The sequence below is a fragment of the Etheostoma cragini genome, chromosome 1, assembly GCF_013103735.1.
Source record: "Etheostoma cragini isolate CJK2018 chromosome 1, CSU_Ecrag_1.0, whole genome shotgun sequence".
In the NCBI taxonomy this organism is placed as follows: domain Eukaryota; kingdom Metazoa; phylum Chordata; class Actinopteri; order Perciformes; family Percidae; genus Etheostoma; species Etheostoma cragini.
In genome coordinates, this window is record NC_048407.1 from 28357352 (window position 1) to 28380712 (window position 23361).

A 23361-nucleotide genomic window follows, 5' to 3' on the forward strand; every position below is an offset into this window, starting at 1 on the left:
CACCTCCAACGACGCCGTGGGGTCGGTTGCAGGGTCATTAGCCACCACTCACTGATGTCTCGTTCCTTTAACATTGGTACAAATTCTGTAATAATGCTGAACATTTCTCTAAAATACAATTACTTAAACCTTAAAGATTGATTACTTTGTTTTTTGAACATTGACCACAGATCTCTTACAGAGACACACTTCATTACTCTGATCTCATTTTGTCATGTGATGCACTCTGACCTCATCTCTTTTACGTCACATAATCTCATCTCATCCACGTTAATCTCATCAAATCTTATTTCAACTCATTCTATCTATCTATCACTGTATCTCACTTAAGTTCATTTTATATAATTAAGCTAAAGGAAAGTCTTTTTGCTTTCATTCTTTCACAATCTCTCTATCTCCCACTCTCAGGCTTCTACTGATCAGCTAGACTATGTCCACGACGTTCCACGTCCAGGATTGCTCAGGTGCTGGAAACTTCGCCAGATGTCCCTCTTTTTAAGCAGGATGTCCGTCACCTTCTGCTTTGTTTGTGTTGGTATTCTAAACTCCAGTAGATTTATGAGGACTATGGTTAACTGCTCCTCAGATCTCCTAACTAGACCATCTGTCCAATCTGAGTTTGCTGTTGCGTGACTAAAACAATTTTTGAACGTACATATGTTCCAGCGACACCACCACCAATGTCCGGACCTGAATCAATCATATCTTCGTTACCCCTGTAAATATACTATGTCATGATTGGGGTCTAATTGCCAAATACTCTTCTCAATTCCCTTTATTGTGCACCATATCATACATTCATGTTTTATTCTAATGATTGAAATTCAATTTAATTGAATTTAATAGAATTTTAACTCTGCTAACACGCTATAAAATCTTGCAAGTACAAGCTCAGGATTTTCTCTAAGTGCAGAATTGTCAAGTCAAATGGATCAAATGATTGGACGTGCAAAAGTTGGCACAAGACTTTAGAAACCTAAAGGTCACAATTTTAAACAAAAAAGGAAGAAAAGCTGAGATTCCACATTGACCTGAACTTTGGTGATAAACAGCTGTTTGTTTTTGTTTTTTTAGTACAAATGGAAGCCTTGTTCTTCTAACTCAGAGGCTTTAGGTAAAATGCTGAAAGGGCAAGATGGCACATCTGGAGCAGAGAAAAGCAGAACATATGCAGAACCTAAGCCCTCAGTGCTCTTCTTTCTCCCAGCTGCACGTTCTACTGGATCATGAAGCATGCAATAGGATAGCGCTACAACCAACCAGAGCAACGCTAGTTGACAGATTCGATTTTTGTTCAGAAGACCGCTGTTCGCCAGCAGCAGCAGCCATCTTCTTTCTTTTCAAGTAGCAGGGAATTCACTCTGAATTGTCACAAATCTGTCGTCATTTTGTTAAGCAGCTCTATACACGATGTGATTGGCCGATGTAATTGGCCTGACAGGAGTTTGGTTTTTCCAACTCACATACAATTAAGGGAGAAGCCCATAGCGAGTCCATGAAAACCACTGGAACTAAATATTTTAGCGTTAACGTTTTGATGGATTGGAAATACTTTGGAATGTGGTTAGTGAATTCATATGAAGTAACATTTTATCCACAAACAGATTCCTCTTGGCACAGCTACCAGAAGACTTACAACATTCAGACAGGTTGCTAACGTAACATCTACGTTGTCAAGTTCAGTTTGCAGCTGCACAGCAACGCTCAGCCATCACCGGAAAAGTGCTTCTAATTTAATTCAACGGTCTTTGTCAAAGTCTACGACGTGGCTGTGTCCATTAATTTCACTGTCTATGCAAATTACATTAACTTCCGTTATGTTGCGTCTAGATTTCTCGGCTAGCGTTAATAATAGCACAGCACGTAACTTCAGAGGACAAAAGCATTCTGGCCATTGTTCCACATTGTTCACTGAGTTGCTGCACCCGTGCTTAATATACATTATATCTGTCTACATCTCGATGTTATCCTATACATCTATCAAAGCGTCTTGGATTGTGATTGCGCAGTGGCACACAATAAGCAAATTTGTTGCCTGAGGTGTAAACAGAGAGATGAGCACACTATGGTACATAACACCCTGTTTAGAATACATTTAGCTGTGCCTGCTCTGGTTAAGGAAATAACTTAAGGATATAGCACTGGGAACCGTCGTGAGCTCATGTCATGCCAAACAAGTCCCTCCACTTCTAATAGTGTGTCTGGGTATGCTTAAATCCATTGATACATTTGTCTGTTGCCTGGCAACACAGACCCTGTTTGTTAACATTTTAAGACCAGAGCTGATGCTCTTTAACAGTTAGAAAAGCTTAAATCTGCAGCAACCCAACCATTAAATACCATATTAATAATACAGCAACTAAAATAATCAGATAGTTTACATGCCTTCTGTGCCTGGGCTTTAGTCCCATCATTAATATATCCTGTTTGATAGGTGGAAATATTTGTTTTGCAAGCTTTACAATTCTGAAAGCATTATCACATGATCGACCAAGAGTCTGCTATACCATCAGAGTGAATAAAAAATGAAAAGGTTTCAAGCTCTGGGGAATTAAAACATTTGTAATCAACAAAGCAATCTGCACATTAGAGTATATACATTTTTATTTTATATTTCTGTAAAACGTTCAGCCTGGTGCAAAACAATTGTTTTTAATGGAAATCTAGCCTTTACTTCACTCAGCGTCAACCACAGGGACATTTTGACCTGAGTGTTGTTTTAAAGGTCAGTGTTCACAAAAAAGATTCATAATTATCCCCCCGACAACATGAATATCCCCAATGATTTGATGGATGTTCTGGCCAGCAATCACAAGATGTCGTGCTTTGACCATCGGACCAACCTCTCTAAACTATGCATGATCCAGACAATGTTGTGGGTGAATAAATTAAAATGCTTGTAGATTTAACATCTTCAGCTCAGTTCTTGCCTTTGGTTTTGTGTGCATTTGTCACACTTCAATATGTTACCTTCAGAAAGTTACATACAGCCGTTGTTCCTACCCGCAAATGACAGCTTGTTGATTGTCATGCGTAACAATGCGTGACAAATAAACAAATAAAACGGAACATGAATCTTCCAGATATGTATTGATATCACAGACAGAGCAGTAAAACCTAAGCCATTTTACTTTCTAAAACACTTCTCATATGTCTTTTGAGTCACACTGTGAAGAAATAATCATCATAACTTATACAGATGACAAAATACATACATTTTTTCAAAGAAAGTCCAGATGCTTTTGCCCTCATGACATTTACTTATGCCAATAATCAACATAATAATGTCATATTTATTGATATTACACCCAAAGCAATGCTACACAAGCATTTGTGTGTCTTCTGCTCATTGTCTACTGTTTTGCCTGTTTTTCTTGTGTGTTTACTTGTTTGTTTACTTGTTTGTTTTTTGCTCTTATTGTAGAGAATGCTACTGTAACAAAGGAATTTCCCCGCTGTGGGATGAATAAAGTATCATCTAATCTAATCTATTCTAAAACAGTTCTCCTTTATGCAAAAATAAACATAATAAACATGATAACTCATATAAAGCACATACTATTTACATTTCTTCAAAAAAGGCCAAATCTCAAACCATTAAGGCCATTATGCTCTATGAAACGGTAGATATCTATCTTGTACACTATAGCATCTTTGATCGCATACTAGCCAGTTTGACTGGGAGTATTGTCCTCTTTCAGCCTCCATACTCTTTGGAAGACATCTCCCATATATGGGCATACTATCGGCTTTACTTCCGTGAACGACAGAGAGCAGACACGGACCACGGAACCACGGAGCTAGCGGCATTAATAAGCAAAAACGCAATGAATTATGGACATAAAGTGGATACACTTTGGATGGAACGGTTTGAATGCAATGCTCAACGACTTCCAGGCTCCAGGCTCAATAGAAAATCACCTGTAGAGGCTAGAAAGACCCGGAAGAGACCTCGGTAACCGCTAACTCGTTAGCTTTTGGTGAGTTTCTACGTTTTATGGTGAAGTGATTAAACTATGAATCAGAGGTGCTGTTTTTGCTCGTGGGCGAGTCTCTCGGTCTCAGAAGGTTTTAATGTGCTCATAATCTTTTGTTTTAATCAGAACAAAAAATGCGTGGCACATAATTTTACTTTATATTTAGCCTGTTGAGAGGCATAACCACAGAACTCTCTGGTCTCTGGTAAGTATGTCCGGCCGACACAGTGATAGCAGTATACAGTGTTTTAGCCACACAGCCCATTGTTTTCACCTGTTTAAGATAAAACAACCTGCCTTGCAACAAGATGCTCAGCAGAAAAGAGCTCATTTAATTCACAGAGCAATCCAATTTTTTTGCATTAGTAATTTAATTACCGCAAGAAATTTCCACAAAACAGGATTGCTGATGCAAAATAGTTGCAAATGAATGTATTCATTTCTAGGAGATGTGCATGTGCGGAGATACCTATGTAACAATCAGTAATTAGGCCTATTTACAGAAGCAGAGCAGTTGTATGGGAGGACTTGGATCATTTCCCATTGTTTATTGTGTGAGAAAGTGCTGTAGGGCAAGTTGATACAAGGAAACTCTATTATCTATGTACCTGGTATAATGGTTAGAGAGAATGCTTTTTATAATAAAAACAGTAGCCTCTATCACAATTCTCATTATAGATTATAATAACTATAAGTCTCCCACTGAATGCTTTGAGTGTCAGCATGAAGAGCATTTTGTTTCCATACTCTTTTATACTTGTAAACTACTTTCAAAGACCAGAATTCAACATAGCTGCTTTACTTCACCTGTTTTTAAAACACGTGTTGTTTCCAGTCTGTCCTCTTCATTTCTGAGGAGAAAGTGATTGAATTTTGTCTTCTTAACAGAGGCAGCTTGGGCTGAATAAAGATCTGCTGTGCTTGAGTTTATAGGATTTGTGAATGACACCCCATAATAGCACTTAGAAGAGAAACTTGCATCATTAATAATCCCTTCCTTTCATACTCTAGACAAGGATCCATGTCTGTCTGAGCACAGACAATAAATATGAATGCTTCCCAGATTAGTCCCCAAAGAACAGAATGGATACTCTTTAAGGGCACATTTTCCAGTCATCACTCAACTGACTAAAATGAGCCAATTATTTCTTATACAACAGCATGACAATTAGAGAAATGTCTGCTCTGCGCCATTCATGATATTGCCATGTGGCTTGTTTAAGGTGCTGCCAGACAACATCGTTTTCACTCCGAAGCCATTTACACAAGATTTGAAGAGCGGCAGCATGGTCTGTCATTGTTTAACACTAATGGCCTGAAAGCGAGGGTTTAAGACTATTTGAACCTCCTCTTTTGTATTTGAACTGAGCTGTAGCATACAGAGTAGAGGTTTATACAGGATTTAATTGAAAGATACATTGTTTTCATTCAAGACCATTCAATCTGAAATGAAAAAGAAATATAGCATTTAACCTTTGAATTAATTATAACAAAAATGATTTCATCATGATATGGTTTCATTTGCATCTATGTTCTTTCAGAATACCTTATCATTTCAAAGGCTTGTTACAGTAAATTGCTAGCAACATTGTTGATTTCTGTCTTACAAGAGTATTGCAGAGCCACAGCTTCTCAACAGGCAGGCCAGACAACAGTTTGGGGCCCCAGGCCGTCTGGGGCCCCCGAGGGCTGACAAACTTTACTCCACACCAATGTCTCAAAATGTGATCAACAGTGATCGCAACCCCCTTCCCCCTTAAACTAACTTTTTATTTTCGCAATGACATCTGAAAGGGTAAGTAGGGGAGATATTTGTGTATGTGTGTTAAGTTGTGTAACAGAAACTGTCTGAATGCTGTCTTTTACCCTTACCAATGACATTAGCATTAACATTAGACTAATGGTGTTTATTATTTCATGTTTTTTGTTAGTTAACCAAGCTAGTGGAACTGGAGAAACCAGCCTGGAGTGCAGGTCCGTCTAGCCCCTGTCCAAGGAGAGACTTTCAGGACTGGCTCTCATTTCAATCAAGTGAAATGTGCGAAGGTCTTCAGATCTGGAGGACACAGTGGCAACATTTGAAGAATCAAGTAAGCAACATTTGTAGAGTTTAGAACATAGTGGTGACAAACTCTGGTTTTGCGCGGCCCCCTAATAATTTTTACCTAGGGCCACAACAGACCCTAGGCTGGCTCGGCCCTCCTACGTACCTCCACTCAATTTACATTTCCCTACAGTACACCGTCTGGGTTTACAGTACGTTCTTGGGTTTTCTCCGGCCAAATTTTAACTGGTACAATCAATGAAAAGAGGAAATGGCTGAGAATGATAACACTGGGGCCGTGCGCTAGAGTTGTAGTTCCATGGCGACGGAGAAAGATGCGAGCAAAGCTGTTCAGTCCATTGTGGTAATGTTATATCGGATATCCAGAAATTAAAGCCTGAGCAAGAACAATCTTTGCTGAGTTTGGTTGAACCCCACGGGGTTTGGGAAAAGTTTGATTTTCCAGCTTGCTCCGTTAGTGGTGAAGGAGTTGGCTAAGGCTAATGTTATGAGGCTAACGCTAGCAATGTCAATGCTTAGTATAAGCCTTAGTATAAGCTGCATGTTGTACGTGCGCATGACATACGTCAATGACCAAACGTTAGCGATTGCTTATGGCAGATCCAGAGCATCTCTGGGAAGAGCCAGTAGTTTTAAACTTCAACAAAATACCCACCTTCAAGGAAGTTAACACTTGTCAATGGAGTGTGGCCAGACTCTCTGTACAAATGAAATGTACGAGAGGCAGGTAGGACCAGACTACTTTTTCTTCTTTTATTTTTTTTCTTTTTTTTTGGCTAAAATCGGAAACCTCCTAAACACAGATCAAGAACATTGCTGCAGTCAAAGTCAAGCCTCCTATTTCAACTAATCTTCCACTGTCTTACATCTCACTGATTTTCTGACAAAGAGGATGTACTGTATTATATTGGGTGAAATATAGGAACTGTGGAAATTGCAGAAATGTTTGTACGTATTTTATGTGCCAATCCATATTATTCATGAGGCAGCAGCTGCTGAAATATCTGACTCAGCATGAGCATAATTACCGCTGCCATTTCCATATCTCTACCTCTTGTGTAACTAAGACACTACTCACCATCTTTAACTCCTACTTTTGTTCTGAAGCAGGGTACTTCAACACCAGCTCGGCTGGATTGGGTACATTTTGTCAGAGAGGTTCCTTTGTTTCATTTCTATGAAACACTGCTTAATGATTTTCTATAATTAACATTTGGTTAACAAAGAATTATGCAAATATAAAGTCTATGTTCTGATTAAAATGATCGTAAAGTGTCAGCTCACTTAACTGTTATTTAGAAACTCAATCAGATGGTCTTTTTTAGGGTTCTGCCAGACAATATGTTTCCCGTTTCCATGCAGCCTTTAATGAGATTTGGAGAGGTAAACCAGGGAAGAGAGTGCTCTATCACTGTTTGACACCCATGGCTAGATAAGGACCTAAAAGTGTCTGTTTTATTTGAACTGAATAGATTTCCATTTACTAAAATACATGCAGTAAGTCAATGCACCAGCTGGCCCTCAGGTTGTACACACCGTCCGCCTGAGAATTTATTTTGCTTTGCTAGAGAAATCATCAGCTCAGGTTGGTCAGTCACTTGAATGAAGTTTAGCCTGGATATATTTGTAAAGAGCAGCAGCTCCACTTGCAACCAGCAAGGTGTTTAGTTTCTTAGTCTTTCATTGTTCGCAGTTTTGTTTTGGGAAATTCCAACCCGGTTTGTGAAATGGTTACGTTATTTTGATTTATTGATTTGTGTACCGGTCATGATTTGGATTTTTTGAATGTGATCATTTCCTGAACTACCATGACACTGGGGAAATGAAACGCCACACGTGGGACGGTGACAACAACTAGCACTGGGACGCGATCCGCGGTCTTTGGGGGACGCAACAACGGGAAAATGAAACGCCACACACCAGCCACAACAACGGGACAGTTGACTGTGTTTTTTGATCCATCCACCACCCCGACCAATCTTCTTGCGCAGATTTTCGGCTTTTCAATGCTACTTGCTACCGTAATCGTTCTGTGATTGCAAAAGAGGCTTCCCATTGAAATACATTACCTACAAATGAATGATCAACACGCCAAAAAATGACAATAAATTGACCTGTAAACAAATCAATAGATAAAATAATGTAACCATTTCACAAACTGCCATGAGACTGGGCCGGAAATTCCATGGCTCAGGTCCATGTAACCATGTAGAAAGTTATGTCTGATGACATCATATTGTGAGGAGACTTTGCTTGCTCCAACTGAGTTTTTTGGTGTTTTGGTAGTTATAGCCATAATAGCTTGCAAGGGCTGGAAAGGCTTCCTTTTGATATGTAAATATCCACACTTGTGCTCTGGTGTGCCTTAATACCGTGGCCTGCAGTCTCTAACTGGAGTGACTGTCGAGATACAATTACACACAACATGTCTAGTGATAAAATGTTGTGCAACCAGCAACAGACTGTTGTAAAATAACCACAGAACCTCCCTTGTGTATATGCACGTCAAATATGTCATATTGATGAATTATTCTACACAGTTTCTTCTGCACATCAACAGGCGTAGGTGATGGAGACGGACACTTTGAAAACAGTTCCCACAGTTCCACAAAAATTGCACCAAAAACTTCTCACTCTCTTTATAACTCTCTCGAAACTGTCCCCTTCTGCCAGTCAATCAACGGGTGTCTCCATCCTAAATCCTAAATGTTACTTGGAGCTTGACATTTTCAATTGCAATAGCCTTAAAGGTAGATGTGTGGTTGTGATGAGCAACTTGATGTATCATGACTGGGATATCTCTGTGATTAAAAGGGAGAAAGTACTGAATGTGATAAGCCATGATGGTCACAGACTTTAATGCAGCCAAAGGGAAAAAAGTCTATTCCAGCGCAAGTGCTAGCAACCTTCTATGTTCTCAAACAGTTTTTTTTTTTTTAAATTCTCCTCTGCAACGTCATCCAGCAACTCATTACATTGGCCAATCAAACATGTACATGATATCTGCAAGCGTCGAGCGGAGGGCAAACAAAAGGATGAAAGGTTTTCCCTGTAAGACCTGTAACTGATGCCATGTTAGGAACCATCTGCCTCATACTTGTCCGGGCTGTCATCTCTGATTCTTATCCAGCGTAACTCAACACAACTGGAGCCAGCTCTGAGAAACACTGCTGCAGGCTGTCCTGCTGACTGGTCAGACCTACAAACTACATAAGAGAGATTGGGGGGGGGGGGGACACCTGCTGAATTACAAAATCTGATTGTTGATGCCAGTTGTGATTATGTTTTTGGGATGGCATTTTTATTATTGCCTTTAATTTGTATCCTGCTATTAGTTCTGTCACAGCTATGCCAAATTTCTATTCACGATGTATTATAGCCTTTTAAAGATAATAAACAAACTTACGAACATCATTTAAGCCACTCTGACTACTATGTTGGCTCAAATGACAATGTGTATTGTGAAAGGTGTCAATCGTAGTAATCGAACCACAGAGAATCATCATCAAACTCAGGGCTTTTCATCTATTCACCTTAGTTTTTATGGCCTGTAAATTCAACTTAGCTGTTTTGGCTCACCCAGATAAGAGATGCTGGCAGATGTTTTTGGTTGGAAAAAGAGCTCTGATAAAGCCACTGTACACTACCTCCCCAGCATCCAATGGCAAAAGGACACAGTTAGTGATTATGTCTATAACCTTGTGGAGCATTTAGCAGCTGAACAGCCATTTTCAGCCAGATATTTCCTTCAGGTGGTGGAAATTAAATCAGAGCTAAAAGGAGAGTAAATGTTGGACTTACATTCCTCACGTGTTAACAAAAGCAAAGAGAATGAATGGGAATGTTGCTTTTTAGCCGCGGGATGCACAAAGTATGTTTGTATGAATAAGCATTTGTTTGCTACCAAGTTCACCCTATAAACCCAGCATGTCAGTGTTGCAATACCCCAAGTGCCCAAAAAAATCAGTAAAGGCAGGTTTAAAGTATGAGAGAGGTTGTAACCTGAACGTTCACTGGGGCTGAAACATCAGTGGGGCAGATTTTATTAGGTGCTTTGGAGAGTGGGAAAACAAGTTGTTCTGCAAAACAGTAAAGCCCTTATACATAACTTATATGAAAACTAGCCCTCAGCTCATTTGATAAACACTTGCCTTGACTAAAACCCTGCTAAGCATGATCAGTACACCCATTGCAAACCCACAGCACTCTACTTAAGACAAGGTAAGCTGGGTAATTAGATTTTAATTGGCTTGCTTACAATCAAATCAGTTCTTTCGGCACATGGATGTTCCTTGTAGATTCTATTAGGCAGTAATTAGTCACAAACTTAAATTTAGTTTGGCCATTATTTCACCTGCCATTGAACAGTGTAATACACTGTACATGAATGACATGACAAGGAATTAGAATCAATAGACTTTTATTTGTTGTCTTTTCTGTTTGCTGTCTTTATGGCAGTTGTTAGTGAAGCCAAACAAGAGGCGGTCGCCTACATGACTGAGCTAACCCCTAACCCTGGAGACAAAGAGGCAGTGGTGATATGGAGCTTTTTTTTGTAGTGCATGTAAGACTACCAAAACTAAGCTAAAATTAATTGGGGGGGGGGGGGGGACCTCTGTCATGAATGTTCACACAAAATTTGGTCAATTGGTGAACAATCAATTGGAAATAAAATTCTTCATAAAAATAAATCTTCATGAAAAGTTTTTTTTTCTTTTTAAATCCTGCGTTCTAGAGTGTTATTTACTGCAGAAACAGATTAAAAACTAGAAGCTAGATTTTCATCATCAGTCCCTGATGAATGCTGAGGAGTTTCACACATTTTAAATTGCTTATTTCTTGGTGCATTTAGACACGTTTACAGGCAATTAATTTATTCATTTTGTTTCACACCGCGCCATCTGTGCCTTTGAGAGATTAACTTGAAAGCTGATGATCAGCAACATTGCTACAACTTCATCTGCCATTATTTACTATCTCATTGACAACCTGTAATTTAGACAGCATAAAACCAGTTTTAAAAAGTATTCAAGGGTCTTAGGAGCACACAGCTCTCATTAGCACTCACATACTCTCATGTTTGTGCTACACTTCTGGTTGACCTGGTTCACCACAGAGCCAGAGCCATATCACTGTACGGCATCTCAGCAGACTAACGGCAACAATAAAGCATTGTCTCCATGCCAAATTGCTCATTAGCAGTAAGGATATAAATATTTTCCTCAGAAAAACAACATGTGGTGATATATAAAAGGCAGGATTATTTTCTCTGTAAGTTAGTTTTTTCCACAAAAGTACATAACTGCATATTTTTATAGAGATGAAGCTTTGAAGGGATGCCCTCAAGCCACTGCGAGGCACTTTAATGTAAGCCCTTCAGCGTGTGATTTACTTTATTAGAAAGAAGCTATTATGAAAAGGAAATGTTACCAAGTCACAACAGCTGAGTTTTGTCTTTTTGATTTGGTTTGTTGGCCCTTTAGTCTGATAACACGTGCTTTAAACAGGTGTGTGTTGGGGGGAGGGGAGATAAAGACTGAGATCTCTTTTAAGAGTAAGTAAAATGATCTGGCAAAAGGTTTGCCTTCTGTAACTCCACCACACTTTGCCTACTGATGGACATTGAATGGCTCTGGATAGTCTGCCTTGAGTCCCTGTGCTTGTCTTACACCATGAGCTCTTAGGGCTCCTGTACACTGCCTGCGTGGCTTGAGCATGTAAGCTGCGTGGCGTGTCCGTTTTTATTTCGGCTCCCATGTTAACAGGTTAGAGCTTGCACACTGCCTGCGTGACACGCACGTCTCATGTTTTCTGTTGAACTCCTTTTTAAATTGTATTTCATAGTGACGTCATGTGAGCTAACTGTTAACAGTCCCGCATAGTGGTCACAACACTAGTTGCAGTCTTCTCCTAAACAGAGGCGGCTCTAACGAGCAAAGGCTACCGAGATTACTATTTCTACGGACTAAAAGAAGAAGGAAAAAAGGTAAACAACAACAGAACTGGCAGAACCATTGCCATCAATGTTTTGATTTAATTCAATGAACTACTTTGTCGGATCAAACCTTTCATTCACCATAAAAGAACTCATCTTAACCTAGTAAGTTTACAAGAGAGATACGCAGTCACTCTGAGAGTCCTGGCATCCGGTTACCTTCCAGCTCGGTCAGGCTTTCTGTTTTCAGTTTGTCCCGAGCCGCTGAAAAAAATAGTGTTGCGTGTCAGCGAGATCTACATCATTTTGATGTCATAATGGCGTGCGCAAGCTTGGATGTGTCGACTGTAAAACTGCTTGTATTCCATCAGCTGTGCCACGCCGCATCCCAGAAGTGTGCGTGAAGCAGATCTCCACTCCGCTAACAGCCGTTCCAACAGCCAGGAAGTGAAACCGTAAGAGTATCCAGTCAGTTCACCAAAAGACACTCCCCAATATCGTATACGTCATAAACATAATAGACATCACAGATCGTTTTTTTTTTTTTTAAGGACAACAGTAGAGAAGAGAAGGCATTGAGTTTAACTGTAGGAGGTCCTGGAGTAGAAGGTAGATACTAGCTTAACAAACATGCAATTGTTTTGTAAAATACTTGTAAAGACAATAAAATCTGCGAGTTGAGCAACAAGTGGTTCTGCTTCTGAGACGCTCCTGGTGTGGTAGGGCAGAGGACGGAACACAACCGGGACACTCCAATTCCACTTTCTATTATCCAGATACAGCAAACACACATCGGTAGTTCACTAAAATCAAATTTTCCATTCAGCGCTGCCTGTCACTATATTAGCCCATAAGCTGCAACATTTTAATATAAACAACATTCTCCTATGTGCATACAATTTCAAACCTGCTTTAGAGATAAGTACATACTAACGGCAGATTTGATCGACCCGTGCTCGTGGTCACAGTGAAAGTCTGAACCATCTAAGCAGTTTGCCATTCATCACTAATGCTTTCAATCATTGAGTGCAGCTGAAAACTATCCCCTCTGTGAAGAGTATTGGGTAAGTGGATGCATTGTTGATTACCTGTAACAGCTCATAATACAAAGACACAGCTGTTTACTCTTGGTTCTGCCTATGAGGACATTATTTCTTCTTCACAAAAAAAGAAAAGGGTGAATCAAAATGAATAGAAAATAGCACATCAAAACAGTATTTTGGACCTTTGCAGGGAAATTGCTTATTCAAGGCTATCATCAGTAATTACTGCAACCAAACGAAAGATGTACATATTTTTCATTGAAAAATGTGAGACTTTCTGTTTCCATTTGCATTGTCATTTCTCTTTATTTTCTCCACATGGTATATTTTTCACCTGTGTTAAACAATTGGCTGAAGATGAGCTGAACACAGTTGTTGCATAGCCTAAACTCGCAGGTTAAGAATGAACTTTCCCAAAAGAGCCTGTGAAAGTGTTCTTCATGGTTGTTTTGCTTGTGGAGAGATTTATTTTACCCGTGCAGCATTCAAACATGAGTAACCGTCCTCTCTGGGGAGCTGATGTTTATCCTTGGATCTCAAATTCCAACCTTCCCAAACAGGGCATGACTGACCTGGAAGAGTACAGATGCCTTCTTTATTCTGCGGCTCCAATCTCTCAGGACGGGGCCGAAGCAGCCGAAGAGAAGATGTTTATTTTATTCTTTCAGGAGAGGTGTTGGAGATGCTTTTTGCATTTTAACAACCCTCTTTCCATTATACCGTATCCAATTCACTTTAAATTATTTTTTTTCAGTTTTTTGCCCTTTTAAACCAGTAAATGGCTTTCTAAAAAAATGGTATTGTGCTTGGCAGAATGACTAATTTATCTGTTTTGTGTGTGTGCTTGTGTGTGCATCCATGTACGTGTAAGTGCATGTAAGTGTGTGTTTGCATTAAAAAAGGCAACACAGAATAGACAAATAAAATAAAATCAGGAGCGGACATTGTTCCGTTAAAACACGTCTCTATAGCTTGACCTGCTGCTTAATTCCACTCATTTAACATGCACATAACTGTAAGTGTGAATGTCATTGTCAGAGACTTTGTGGTTTATAGACTGAAATTTGTCACTGTACTCTACAGTGCTTCGGGACAAACACAAAGATCCCCCTCAGGGGAGAGAACAAAGGGGCAGGTGCAACCTCCATCTCTCATTCACTTCTGTGTAAAACTGACACTGTGCCAAGCACAAATACATGAGCTCTAAAACACGCAAATGGGTGCCAGCATGTGTTTCATTAGTTTGTGCAGCAAAATAGAGCTTGGTTTTGCAGACAAAGCTGTCCTAAACACAGCAGTATAATATACAGACATGACGCTATTATCTTTGAACATTAACAGGCCAAATGGCAACAAAAAGAACAACTTGCTGAATCCAATGCTATCAACGCATTTTCATGAACGGGTCCGTATCGTACAAAAATGTATGGACACCATAACGAATGATATCCTACAAAATTGGAAGACCGACGGCTGGTCACGCGATGCCGGTTGGCTACGAGCTCCGTGCAGCAGCTGCTAGTTGTATCAGCTGTAGTTGGTGCTTTAGTTACCCATAAACATGTAACTCTGAGCCAGGTACAAATGTTTAAATAGTATATATAGTGACCGAAAAATGGCATTTTGACGTTTGTGGATGAGGCTGACGCAGAAGTTACTTCACACATACAGTGTAGTAGCTCCTGAACTCAGATATTTCTTTTTATTGTCATGAATAAACATTAGATTACAGTTTCTGCTTCTAGCTTCAAGCTTCCAACTGAAAATGCCAGTGGTGTTGGCAGAACTTGCTACTTATTGATTACGGCTAAATGAAACCAAAACAAAATGGGTTAACAAGGACAATATGTAAGGCTAATTAATAAAGTGAATCGAAATGACTAAAAAGTCTGATTAGCAGGCTTAGTTTCATTTGTTATCACTGACTACCTGAAGCTGCCCATACATTAGTTTTTTCTATGCCACCGGCTTCACTTGAATTTATCTCTATTTAATTTGGAATGATATTGTGTTTTCTTTTCATCCTATGTGTGTATAATAAAGAGATCATAGGGAAGGGCACCCAGTGATAGAAATAATACTTACGTACTGTATGTTCTTTAACTGTCCATAACTTGTTTTCTCTAAAGAGATGCTCCAGTCCTAGGAGTTATGGGCCATTATTGTTGTGAGGAGACATACTTTCTTTATGATCCGGATTCCACACCTACTCGGTCACACATACCAGCTGTCTTGTGATATTTTTTTTCCTGCCCCTGGGTGATAGATGATTTCTGACTTTGCTAAGCTGACTCTAAGTCTGTGCACCCTCATCAAGCTGGGTTCTGAGCAACCGAGGACTGTACAGTGAATAGGGCATTGAAATTTGAGATCACATTTCCCACCGCTGCAGACTGAAATAGCACACATTATTTAAAGCTCAGTTGTGACAGCAGCAGAGAGCCGATTTAATGTAGGGCCGAGAGTGCCCAACTCTGTTATCGCAAGTGAGTGATGCAATTTCAAATTATTCAAACAAATTATCTCCAGTTATTTGGATGCAGTTTTGTTTCACAGATTGACAAACACAGGTAATTTTGCTTTTAGATTGGAATAAAAGTAACTCGTGGTGTTGAGCAGAAAAGACATGGATCAAACAATGCCCCGGTTCAACTTTCTCCTACAACACAGCTGGGTGCTCCTGAAAAGACCAATGACCAACTAGTCATTTAATAAAGACCTTTTCATTATGGCTCAACATGTATTATTGATGGCTTGTGGGGCTGGCTTTGTCTGGATCAATGCTAATGTTGCAGTGGCTGCTCAACACTGCTTATGAGGAGGAGAAGCCTGTTGTTTTGTGTGAGCAGCAGCAGGTGGCTTGTGTCCTTGATCTTTTGTTGCTTGTGAACTTGAGCCCTTTTGGCACATCAGCAGATTCCCAGGAGACTTGGTTCAGCTTTTTCTGTGTTCAGATCTAGTTGCATCATGAACTTGTGTGTGTGTGTGTGTATCTGTGAGAGAACTGGATTTCATTCATACTGTGACTTGAAGTTAACAATAAGTATGTTTGTAACCTACATTTGTGAATCAATGAACAAATATACCACAAAGTATTACTTGGCCTTGAAGTTGGTAGATTTGAAAATATCCAAAAAGTGCAAACTGTTAGGAGAAGTTGAGAATGAATCCCATTTTCTTTTGTGTTGTCCTTATTATGATGAGTTAAAAACATCCCATCTTAAATTAAATGTTTCAAATCCAGAAATGTTTTGGTATACTAATGACGAAAATGGAGTGGTTGTTTTAATTTGATATAAGTTGTCAACATTTGTTGCAAAAAGATGCAAAAAAACAACAACAGGAAGGTTTATTTGTTTACTACATGTAATTTATGTTGCTATTCTTATATCGGGTCTTTGCCATAAAAAATAGTGTCTGGTAAGCCTGTTGGTGTTCGGCATATTTCTTTTTAATGCATGACACAATAATACAAAATAATCATTCATTATTCATTCATTAAGATTGTAGTGACAGTATTTCAAAAGAAATAGGTAATAGCTTTCATATTAATTATTCTGTATATGGGGATTTTTCATATTCATAAATACTTCTTTTAGGAGTAGGATAATGTCATTTCTTTTTTACAAACATTTATTGAATCCTCTATATACTTTCTTCAAGCCTTTTTTTCCACCATCTTTTTCATCCATCCGCAGTGGGAGCCTGAGCGCGGACATGACCATGACAGACGAGTTCAGATACGGTGTGATGAAGGATGCCTAGCCGGCCCCGATAGCACTGTACACTTCAGGGCTCTGTAACAAAGTTCAAATTATTTCCAGGTTGCCCAGAACTTCTACAACCTACTGAAGCAGCAGTTTGTTATGACAGATGTATGTTTTTCACTTGACAAGCAGAACTACCTCTCAATTACAACAAGTATGTTATGAGGCTGCCAGCACACAGCCATGACAGCTGCTGTTAAAAAACATCTGTTTATTCAGTTATTTTAGAACCTTTAAACCTATGGCAGGTAGTTTAATTATTGGTTTGCAAGGACAGTAAAACTAAATATACTGCACCAATGCTAAGACCTCTATATATTTTTTTCCCATTCAGTTGAGAATTCTCTGCAGAGGTCGGACGTCTCTGCTTCTACCCTATAATTGCATTCTCATTATGAAGACAGTGGCATTGCATTATTACTCACTGTTGGAGTGTCTGGCCGGAGGATGTGGATGGATGTGTTGCTGTAGCTCAGAGAAATGTTATATGTTGATTTACCTCTACTGCCAATAATTTGCACAGTTCAGTTGTTATATATTAAAAAAAGAATATCCTTGATAGTTATTCAAAGCTGCCCTAATCCAAATTTTTATATTACCAATGACTATATGTGATGTTAAAGCAGTCCCTTGTAGTGCAGAACCCACAGAGAATTATCCAACAACTCTGCAGCTCCCCTCAGCTCAACAGAGCGGTTTAGCATCTTTCAGCTCATTATTTTGGCCTTTCACACTCAGCCGCAGGAGGCTTTGGGGTTTAAGGAAAAAGTCCCTGATAAATTTAACGCTATCTGCTCAGTACTAAACAGCTGGCAAACAATGTCACTGACTAGCTGGTGAACATAGTGGAGGGTTTAGCAGCTAAAGAGCCAGATTTTTCCCCCAAGAATTGGTGGAGACACAAAAACAATAAAAGCTAAAAAAATTATTGGATGCAATAATCTTCAAAAACAGAGAAATTTTTGCAATTTGTCAATTTTCCACATCCAGGTTTTGTGGAATGCCATTTTTTTTAATCCATGGAGAGAATGAAAAAATTGCAGTCACCATTGATCGTAGCTTTGTGAAGGATGTTCTGCGCTAGTGCCAGTCCTCTCTGAGAAATCAGTGGTCCGCAGTGCTTTTACTTCACCTGTGGCTTAGCTTGCTAGGAATCTGTATCAGGTCAAATCCACAACTTTTGCCAATAGAAAACCAAAAAATAACAGTTACAGGCAAGTCGAGTCTTGCCGGTACTATACAGCGAGACATTAATTATAAGGCATGCCTGTGCCTAATTACAGCCTCACAGAGCTGCTTGGGGGCTGTCTAGTCTTAGTCGTTTAACGTTCTTATTTTTGTCATCTTGTGTATTTCATAGTTGTAAATCTCTTAAATCTTCACACCAAGCACATCCAAGTCCAATAATAGCTCCCTTTATGTAGTGGCTAGTTCCATGTTTTCCTGACAAATAAATAATCTTATAATAAGAAACTAAAAACATATGGCTCTGTTGAAACTCTAATCCTGTGTGTTCATCTCAGCTACTGTACATTACCATTTGTGTACTCTCACAGCAGGATCATTAAAGGGGGGTTTAGTAACTTCACACGTACTTATCTGGTTGTTCATGAAGAAAAGAATCCATTCATATCACTAGTGAAAATGTATCTTTGAACTGTCTACTTAATACAATAGAGGCAGTTCTATGGCTGCTCCCAGAGCCCAAAGGGATTTTTCATCCTCAATCGGGTATGGGGGTGGGGGGGTAGGGGGGAGGAGGAGTGGTTCACAACAAACACTGTCCTTGTTAACAGAACATGTAAATAAATAGACACATACCCACGCTGAACTAATCAGGAAAACAATTACACCCCCATTTAAAATGTTCCAGTGCACTGCTGTGGGGATGACAAGTAATTTCCCACTCTTTCATTTTATGTCCCACGGCATCAAGATGAGAAGATTAATGATGCCTTTCAATGGGATTTACAAACGCTACCTATCAAATACATCATCTTTGACGACAGCATACGCTTTATTGAGGCAACCAGTTATTAATTCAATCCCTATTTTAAATCACAGCAGTGCATAATTTTCAGGCTCCTCCCAGATAAATGTACATTTTATGGACTGGAGACTTTACAGAGAAAATGGGGGCCCTTTTGTGCCTTTATATCTTTTGAAAAGAAATGACATACATTTATTGTGATACTTTAAAGTGGAAATAGAGATCCGTAGTCAATTTGTAGGCTGTTTGATATCCCTGTATTCCATTGTTTATTGCCAAACGTTGGACCAGCCGCTTGTTTTCTTTGAGCACCATCAAATCTGACTTCACAACATCAAACGTAATTGAACAGTGCAAAAATTCAGCACATCATATTCTCACTGCTTCCAAAAACAAAAATGAGAATAGGCTTCAGAAGCAAAAGGAAATCACAGCATGCTAAATCAATTTCTCCATTGTGATGAGGTCATGAATTGCATTCATATATGAAATTGTCGTATATGAAAATGTCAGGCAGTGAGGACGCTGTACATAGAGGTGATAAAGAGAGAAGGAGTGATGATCATGCGTTTTAGCTGGAGGCTGCCGAGACAAGAGAGAGCCTGGCGAGAATGGAGGCAATGTTACCTCTTTGCCCTTCTCCAAGCAGGGCACATAAACATCCATCTGCATTGCAGCACATTACAGTTTGGTTGCTTTGGAGCTGTGCAGTTTTCTCTGGAGGATAGGGAAACTATTACTAGCAGACTGAGAATCATCAAAGTGTTTTTGAAATTAATGAGTACCACCGTAAACACATTGCAAGTTGGATTAATGTGCTAGAGTTTGTCTATGTGCATACAATCTTAACCACTCTAACGCTACAGATCCACATTGTTCCTACTTCAAAATTGTAGACCTTCCTGTTGGTTTTAATTCATTTCTAACCTACAGTGTTGCTTTAAATGCACTGTGTCATTATAAGTCAGAAAAAGGCCACTAAAAACTAAAACATTTCTGTTCTTGTTACAACTTTTCCTTTCAGCTTCACCTAAAGCCATTTTTTTTGACAATAGTAAAATTTTATATTTACCCAAATCAGTTTGGCCTCGCTTAAAATTTTCTTTTGCATGCCACACCCTTTTAAACACATTATTTGATTGAGCATCCAAGAATACATTAAACTGAAATCATACCTTACAGAATCTTAAACACCTTTTTTGTTCTCTTAATGTAACTCCTCCGCTTCAATCAGACTTCACACAGACTTCAATCATGCGGTATTCTTGCTACGTAATAAAGTCCCTGAGTCTCAGGCAAGTCTGAGACCAGATGCAATTCTTGTTATTAGACAAACTCTGGATTACATGATCATGTTTGTCAGGTTTAATTTGCCAGCATGACTTCAGAGCAGGGTTCACTGACATCTGGCCGAACAGCTGCATGTATATAATTGCCTCTCCAATTAATTAGCAGCAAAGACAAGATTCAAACATTATGCATGCACTTTTAGAAGGCCGGGATGGATGGGAAGGATTTTATTGTCCGGACACGTGGGCCTGTGCTGTGATCCACTGTAATGGATCATGTCTATGGTACTATGCTTTGATAATTACCTGCAGACAAAATCATTAGCATCACTCTACAAACACAAATGTGACAAAAACTGTGGAATACTTAGTTTTATTTATTCAGGGATGTGTATTTCTGAAGACTTGTTCTCTGTTCAATCACAGCTCTCAACGCTCTCAGAATAGAGTCGCATTGGAGCAGTTTCTGTGTAACATGCCTGGTTCAAAGGCTCCCCAGCAGTAGCTGCTGTTTCCCACCCCAAACGTCCAATCAAGTTCAGGGACTGTGCCTGTCAACATATTACATTGTTTTACAAAGGCTACATTTGTCACCTTAACTGCATTGCTATCTAACTGGCCACAGAATACCTGGAAAAAAAGAAAATGATGCATGTTCATGAACTAAAATGCCTTCAACAACTGGAGACTTCACAGTAGCTACCTACAGCTATTTTTCAAATAAACAACCCTCAAATGGGTTCAGGGGTATGAAGTCCAGTGTGATGCAATTAGTGTCACATGGTAAATTGTAATTCATGAGTATATACTTTTTCACAAATAACATCAGAGTTTCACTCTAACAAAGGATGTTGAGCACATGCAACATGCCCCTTATCACACTAATGAAACAGCAAATACTTCAGTCGCTAGATTAAGCTACCTGATTGGGTTGAAAATGTTGTTTCAACAGTGGATTTTTGCCAATTCTTATTGTAAAATGACAGGGGTGGGGGTTTAGCAACAATTTTCCAAACTCCCAATAAATGCCATTAATTGCCAGTTAATATGTACACTAGTTTTGAGGTGCAAACAATTACAGTTGATTTGTCCTGCCCACTGATTGTGCACTGATGTATAGACTTCCAAGGTGCAATAAGGACTTTGTCAGTGAATTTTCAGAGTTTCTATGCTTGATTGTGCCCAACTAGAGTTTAACTGTTGGTGATTTTAATATCTGTCTGTTGTCCATCAAAGGCTTTATTTAGCCACTTTTTACAACTTGTGGACTCATTCAGATTCAGTCTATAACTGCTCCCACACACAAACGTGGTCATACACTGGATCTTGTTTTATCATTAGGTGTTCCTGTTTTAAATATTGAGCTGGATATCACTGTACTGTTACATGAAGGTATATATGGTGTGTGGAATACGATGTGAGAACTTGCAGAAAAAATAATCTAAACTTGTTTGTTAAAATGTTCACTTGTAAGCATAACAATTTGCACTTGCAAAACACACATGTACACACGTGATCTGATTTAAAGTCACACAAAGAAAAAAAACACAACGGCATTGTGATAGAAAATGAAAAAGTACGCGAATGAATGTTGCACTACACGCTTGCAACTGTCATTTTGTTCATGCAAATATCAATCAAAACATTTGTGAATATTTTTTCTGTGACTTCACATTCTGAATACAGGTGTGTGAACATTTTACATGAGTACATTTTTTTACTAGCTCTTGTGTTTTTTTTCTTTATATAACGTATGATCACATGTGTGCAAATATTTTTTGCAAGTACAAATTCTGTTTTAACAAGTGCAAATTTCATGTTTACAAATGGAAATTTTATTTTTCACAAGTGAAAATTTTAACATCAAGTTCCGATTTTTTGTTCTGCAAGTTCTCACATCGTATTCTACAATCTCTCACCTTTTGCACCATATTTATCTTCATATTGCTAGTCTATTGGACCATAAACATGCAATTTTTAATGCATCACTTTCTAATCCATTACCTCGCCTGCCAGATCGATCCGAGCACGAACACGTCCACTGCTAGGCAATTTTCTGATGCTTAATTCATAGCTTGTCCTTTTACTAGCCCTATAGAGATAACCTCCGCCTCTCTGTCTACAGATGAGCTAGTTACTCAGTTTAATTCCCCTGTCACAGATGTTCTTGGTATTGTTGTCCATTTTAAACTGAAGCGAGCCAAAATCAAAGCCCAACCTTGGCTTAACAGTGAGACTTGTGCCCCCAAAAGTGTAGAAAAGCAGACAGGAAATGGAAAAAGATAAACTGCAAGTGTCCAATGAGATAGTGAGAGATCACCAGGTATCCTACCAACGCCTTGTCAAAGCATCTAAAGCAAAGCATTTTTCTAATATCGTGGCTAAAGATCTTGTGTAGTGTAATACATACTGCACCAAAATATGCTATTGCACCCCCTGATGCTACGTGAAGTTACAGAACATTTTTTATAGCTTATTTATCAACAAGGTTGACATTATCAGATTTTGTATTTCACCTACTGATCATGACTCTTCTAAATCAATACTATGCCCTGCTTCTCTGAATTGTTTTGTGCCTGTGGCCCTGTCAGTATTGATGGATATTGTATTAAACATGATTGTAACAGCTTTAGGCTTATTTCTAAAGGAGCATTTATGTCAAAGATGTTTAGTTCTTTGTGTCAAAGATTTTGGAGAAGCTTGTTCTTGCTCAGCATAGGGGGATGACACACAGCAAAAGGCTGCGGGTCGGATTCAAACCCGTGAAGGACTCAGCCAACACGGGGCAAACGCTCTTACTGCGTGAGCTAGAGGCCAGCCCTGTATTTGACACTATTCATCATGCATGTTGGATTGCCTTCAAGCAAACATTTTCGGAAATATCTCCTCCTCTTTGGCAGCAATAACATGCGGTGAACCTCAAGGTTTGATTTTTGGGCCAATTTTATTCTCTTTGACATGCTCCCATTGATCTCCGTTCTTCAAAAACATAACATATTTTGTATCACTGTTATGCCGATGACACACAGCTTTACCTGCATCTAAAACAGGTGATACCAACTCTTTAAAGTCCCCTTTTCACTGCCTGAAAGACATTAAGTGCTGGAGGCTATCAACCTTTTCCAACTTATTGAGAGTAAGACAAAATTTATGTTCTTTGGCCCCCCAAATTTAGTTGACAAACTTTTGAAGAATTTGGGGACTTTAGTGTGTGCCCTTTTGCCATTAATCTAGGTTTCATCTTGACCCAACATTAAAATCTGAAAAGCAAATTAGTTTTATTTATCTCAGGACT

General features: G+C 39.1%; 1 long non-coding RNA gene across 1 annotated transcript; it reads left to right on the top strand.

The window, feature by feature from the left end:
* The first annotated feature begins 637 nt into the window (after nucleotides 1-637).
* On the top strand, nucleotides 638-22675 carry LOC117945330. The gene is made up of 3 exons (XR_004656777.1): nucleotides 638-651; nucleotides 8310-8316; nucleotides 22555-22675. It is a non-coding gene; the product is annotated as an uncharacterized LOC117945330 (long non-coding RNA).
* The last annotated feature ends 686 nt before the right edge of the window (nucleotides 22676-23361 follow it).